The sequence below is a fragment of the Macrosteles quadrilineatus genome, unplaced genomic scaffold (assembly GCF_028750875.1).
Source record: "Macrosteles quadrilineatus isolate MER2022 unplaced genomic scaffold, UCM_ALF_1.0 Scaffold_9__3_contigs__length_116548681, whole genome shotgun sequence".
NCBI classification, from domain to species: domain Eukaryota; kingdom Metazoa; phylum Arthropoda; class Insecta; order Hemiptera; family Cicadellidae; genus Macrosteles; species Macrosteles quadrilineatus.
In genome coordinates, this window is record NW_026542602.1 from 67771347 (window position 1) to 67777346 (window position 6000).

Below are 6000 nucleotides of genomic sequence, written 5' to 3' on the forward strand. Positions count from 1 at the left end.
CGGAATTAACTTCTTACATCAGGGTGACAAAAACTCCTGGGATGGTAAAATATAATGCAATAGTGTTAAAAACCTTAAAACAAATTTACATACAAATTATTTTAACACAAAGGTCTTTGATATGCATATCAACCTATTCTTTTACTTACAATTTCCTTCTGACTCACCCTGAGGAGATAGCGTGTCACGAATAACGAATTAAACCGATTTTTATGTTCCAAGTTTTGTAGCTCAATCTTTATAATATTTTAACTATTTAACTGTCCCGGGACGTTCGTACCACCCTGTACGAATCATAGTTTATTCATACACTAAATTGTTTGTTTATATTTACCTATGTAATTTAAAACAATCTATAGACATGATAAAATATTTTGAATGGAAAACCACGGTTAAAACCAGGTACTCTATGAAAATGTATATTTTGGGGAAGGAATTCATAAACGAAGTAAGGGGTGGATGCACTCGTCTTTGTAGTCCAAATACGCTTTCTCAAGAGAGACGGAGGGTTTCTTTAAATGTTAAACTAATGAGCTGAGGGAACGAGCCGTACAATTTGTGTCACTCACATTCGTCGTCTGCAAGTCAACGCAAAAGGAATATTTGGGAACAGGAGACCTATTTATATTTTCCATCTGTTCCTTTAGACTAGGTTGTTCAAGAAAAAATATAAGTAAAAATGTACATTTTCGGAAGATAAGAAAAACAGCACAATTCGATAAATAATTTTTGTAGTTTCCCTTCAAAATTCAAGATTACTTAGGTAAAAGTACCGGAGGCCCGAGCCATGGCTCGGTATAGCTGAATTCGATTGTAACAATATAAAGGAAACTAAACTCGTTTTATTAACAACTAATTTTGGCTTTTATTTTTTAAGTGTCAGTGGAATATAAATTTATTAAGTATGGAAATGTTAATCTGGCAATCCACAACACGTTAATTTATTTCACAGTCATAGTAAAAAAAAAACACTCGTTAATGCCCTACACTTGCATACACATTGTTTTGACAATATGTTAAATTTAAAACAACTGATTCAACATTTTTGTTTTAATTCCAATTTACATAAAATAAAAATAATATTATTAAATATTTGTTTCACTGCTAAACCAAAGTTTGCTAATAATTGCCTCAGTACTTTGGGGATTAAGTTTTGGTAGGAGAGAGTCAAGTAAAATAATCAGTGTTTAATCGGAAATATTTCCCTATATCTAGTAGTTTAGAGAGTAATCTTTGCTCAATAGTAACAACTGATGTTTTCCCTTTGTAATGTATCTTGTAATTTACTAGTATACTGTGGATGACTTGTTATAAGCACACGTTACAAGACTTTTGTTTAAGCTCTCCTTGTTATTTTGTTCAACCAACATAGTTACTAGGCAACCCATAAGGCCAATGTTAAATTTTAAAATTTCAAATGAGCTGTGCAGCGAAATACGAGTTTTCCTGAGGTAGTGCCTGTCACCAATCACGTTTTTAGGGCTATAAGTCCCTAATTCCAAATTTTAGTCAAAATCATTCCGCTAGTTTCGAGATTTATATTACAGACAGACAGACATACGGATAGACAGACATACGGATAGACAAACAGACATAGCTCGTATTAGCATAGGATTAACATGTGTTAGCATAGGTCTATCAGCATGTACCTATTAAAATTATGTTATTTATGCTGGTTCTATGCTAAATGACGTGTTTACATGGAGAGAGACTATACACAATATTGGATACAATTTGGCTAAAGATTTACCTATGCAGTTCCTAAATAATCTAACTTAGGACTGATTTTTTTAGGACCTGATTGTACTGTATTACAAAAAGTTCAACTGTGTAGACGTGACATATGCAGCAGATGCATTTCAATTGATTCAAAGAATTAAGCCAAACTCAGTCGACTGAAGTAAAACCAATCGGGAAAACCGCGGAAAACTATCGAAGGTCGCGGCGGAGGAAGGAGGATCAATGAACCAGCGACCAACAAAACCAACAAGCACAGGTCCTGGCTGGCAAGGTCAGCCACAGCACAGTAATCAGCTGATAGTGGCCGAGGTCAGGGAACAACATCCGAACAATCTGAATGCGCGATACAAGTTGTGAATAAGGCCCGGTTTCCCCAACTCATTTAAACTTAGTTTTAAGTTAAACGGCGATTTAAACTTAGTTTAACTTTTATTTGTGTTTCCCCAAATTTAAACTAGGTACTAATCTAAGTTCAAACTAAACCACCTCTCGACTTGGTTTAACTACCGGGGATAAAATAAACTGAGTTCAAATTAGTAAATTACAACAGTAACATAACCTCAAATCAAAACAAAACGTAGGGGTTAAAACAATAATAATTGAAGCAACTACAAATTCTTTTGGACGAAAATATGCTTGGTTTAGGGCTAGCGTATAAGTTAAGTTTTATTTATATTGTAATTTATTGTTTTTATTAAGTTCTTTTTTTACATTTGATTTTATTTCAAGTTAGGCTACTTTGATTGCAGTACTTGCCCCTTAACTCAAGCGGAAGAGTTAATAGACATTTTAGAAGCAGTAGAAGATAAAGATTATGACACTTTAGTACCTAGAACAAGAGAGCCTACTAAAATAAGGGACAGAATTTACCATTTCAATAAATGGAATGAATCTGAATTTAGCAACAACTTATAATAACTTGATAACATAACCCTAAACAGTGATGTTATTCTAGCTGCATTCGCATTTTGCTGTCTCTGTCTGCTCTACTGAGTTGTAGCGTAGCGTTGTGGTGGTTGTAGGAAACACTAGCCCAAAGCCCACCGAAAATTCCTTACAAATACACATTCAGGATTGCCAACCGCTTGAATTGCCGTTTATCTTAAACGAAGCCAGTAAAATGTTGGAGAAACCGAACACACATTTTAAACGGAGTTTAAAAATAAACTAGTTTATTATAAACGTAGTTTACACCATTTTGGGGAAACCGGGCCTAAGTCTGACAATTTAAACTGTAACATAGACACAAACACGATAGAGATACGTAAGGGTTTGTACGATTTCCGTTGCATAATTAATTTTCATAATGTGCAGTGACGAGTTCGTTTTAATTTTTTATTAGTTAACTTATAAAAACTAACTTTTTATTAATCAAGACTTAGAATTCTCAAGTAGTACAATTACATGGTGTAATTAATTGTTCCCTCGTCCTCATAATACCTGAGAATTGTCCTCTAGAGTCGATATACCCACTATAGTTTGGTATTTGATATACATTACACATAAGAGCTAGTGAATAACGAATTCATAGTTATGTGATACGTGCTTAAATAATAGTTAAGGTGACATTTTAAATTCTGTACTTTTAAAATTATTGACATGGGTTGTATCATAGCCTCCTGATTGTAGTAAGACTTCAAATATGATGGTAATCTACATAAGTATTAAATTAAAATAAGCTTTATTTATTATACCTAAATTGTGCATTTCTAAGCTGCAGTACAACCAAAGTACATAACACCGAGTATACGAATACGCGAAAGCTTAGTTAACTGGGTTTTGGCGATATAAGGCATGGACACGTCTCGCTTATTATTACAATGTTTGAATTGTTGACTAAAAAATAAATCATTGCACTCAATACAATATCAAGCGTTTGTATGTACTTCACAATACAAATATGTATAACTGTTCTTTATTTAAACAAATATCACCAAACTTAAAGATATCAACGAGATCAAAACAATGAGGTACTGTAGTTGATTTAGTTTGATTTTTTAATATTTTTTCTTCCATGAAACCTCTTATTCTTATACATGCGATTTTAATACTGTTAAATGAAAACATAATTTTAATACTTGACACGCCAACAACCTAAGTTGCTCGATACAACGTTTTTGTAGGTCGCCAACGCGGATGATATGGCTATGGCAAATGAAAAATATTACTATTAATTAGATGAATAAAGTATCTTCTAAGCTAACAGTGATATAGCGAAGTTCAACATTGTTTTGGTTACACGTTTTGACGGACATTTTATATTTATCAACATGAATAATAATAATTTCACAGGGTATCAGCAAGATAAGTTGTTGATGTTTTTAACGCCATGTTAGCTGAAAGGTACATTTGAGTACAGCTTACATCACTAGCGACCTTGTCCCTATAATGTCAAGAAGTCTAATGTATTGCTTTGCCCGGTCCAGGACCTGGCTATTATCGGCGAGGAATTCGTTCAACTATTATGCAACTTATTTTGGTCCTAACCTACGTTATTTGTATCCTTGAGGATTCTGAATCTCGTGAACACGTAAGCTAGATAGAGCTAAATTACCAAATTTCCGAAATAGATAGTTCGCTAAATATTAGAATTCCTAAAGATGTTTTATTGATTGAGTGTTGTGCCTGTCACGTTATGTTTGAACAATAATACATTTAAAAGTAGGATTATTTTGTTTTGAAGGTCCAATGAACCACTATCAAACTGCACTGCACTGTATGATCCACTAGGATTTTACAGAAGTTGATTACATCAAAGGCAGGATAAGGATTACAGATAAGAACAAGAATACTTGTTGCCGTTAGATGCAGAGGTGCAATGGACACCGTCAGACTATACTTACCTTTATAAAATAGTTAGTGTTCACAATAATATTAAATAACTAATCAAAGTATTAGATATTTAGTAATTCAATATTTTCCCACTGAATGAAAACAGTTTTATAAATGGGCCTCTCTGTCGATATGCATAGAAACTATTTTATTACATTTCTTTTAACAATGAAGGTATATCTATCTATATCTATCTATCTATACTATTATAAAGAAGAGGTGGTGTCTGTGTGTGTGTGTGTGTGTGTGTGTGTTTGTATGAGCTAATCTCAAAAACTACTGAACCTATTGGGCTCAAATTGCACACACATGAAGCTACAGTTCCGAGGATACATATAGAACTATTCCCGCTTCAATATTGTCCTAGGGCTCTGCCCCGTGGGCTTTCAAAAATCGGAGGTGAGAGATTTCAAAGTAAATATTGATTGATGGTATCCATGACAACAAAGAACAAACCTACAAAGTTTAAAAATGTAAACAAGCAGTACTAACTGTCAAATTAATTTTGATTTCACAATTCCATACAGCTGGTTCAAACATTCATTTAAATACTGCATGAATATTAGAACAGAGAGGGTAAGGATCATATTTAAAATAATGATGTCACTATCCTGAATGTAAACATTATTTAACATTACTTAAATGGAGCTGTCAAACCATACGCTAATGTCATTTCATTATAATAGGATTCTTTCAGTTACATAATTTGTTTATTTTTATAATCTATTATCATTGACAGCTATTATACTGAGTCTGTTCTAATATTTGTGATATGCTGTAATAATATTTTAAAGTGAATATTTCATTGAAAAAGAAATAGGCCTAATTCATGGATAAAGGAAATAATTAAGATTCTACAATCATTGCTGTATCAACCTAGGCCCTTCCCATGTAGCACAGATGGTTGGGCCAACGTTGGTAAATTGTGGAGCCACACAGTTGGCCAACGGTAGAAATGTCACCTCTTTAAACTGTTTTCCAGCCAACCATTGTCCAACAATGGCCCAACCATCCAAAAATACTGATGGCCAACTAACCATAACACAACTGATACCTATCCAACCAACCGTTTTATTTCACACAAAATAAGCTGTGGTACACAATGAGACCTTTACTTTTTTCTATGGTTCAGAGCAGTGGTAGAACAAAAGAACCAACCTTTCTTAAACCATGTCCTCACCCATAACTGCAATAAGCATTTTATTCTTATATGCCAACCCCGTACGAAGGACGGGTACTCTGCTAGTTTATGATAGAATTGTATTTGATGGAACTTATTGTTGTTTATAGATTTAGAAAAAAATGGATTCGACAACCTTACTATCGGGATATCCAACTGATTACTTTTCTGGTAGTACGACTGTGTAAGGTAAGTCTATTTTATGTGAATGAAAATACATTTTCATTTTGATAACACATATTCTATTA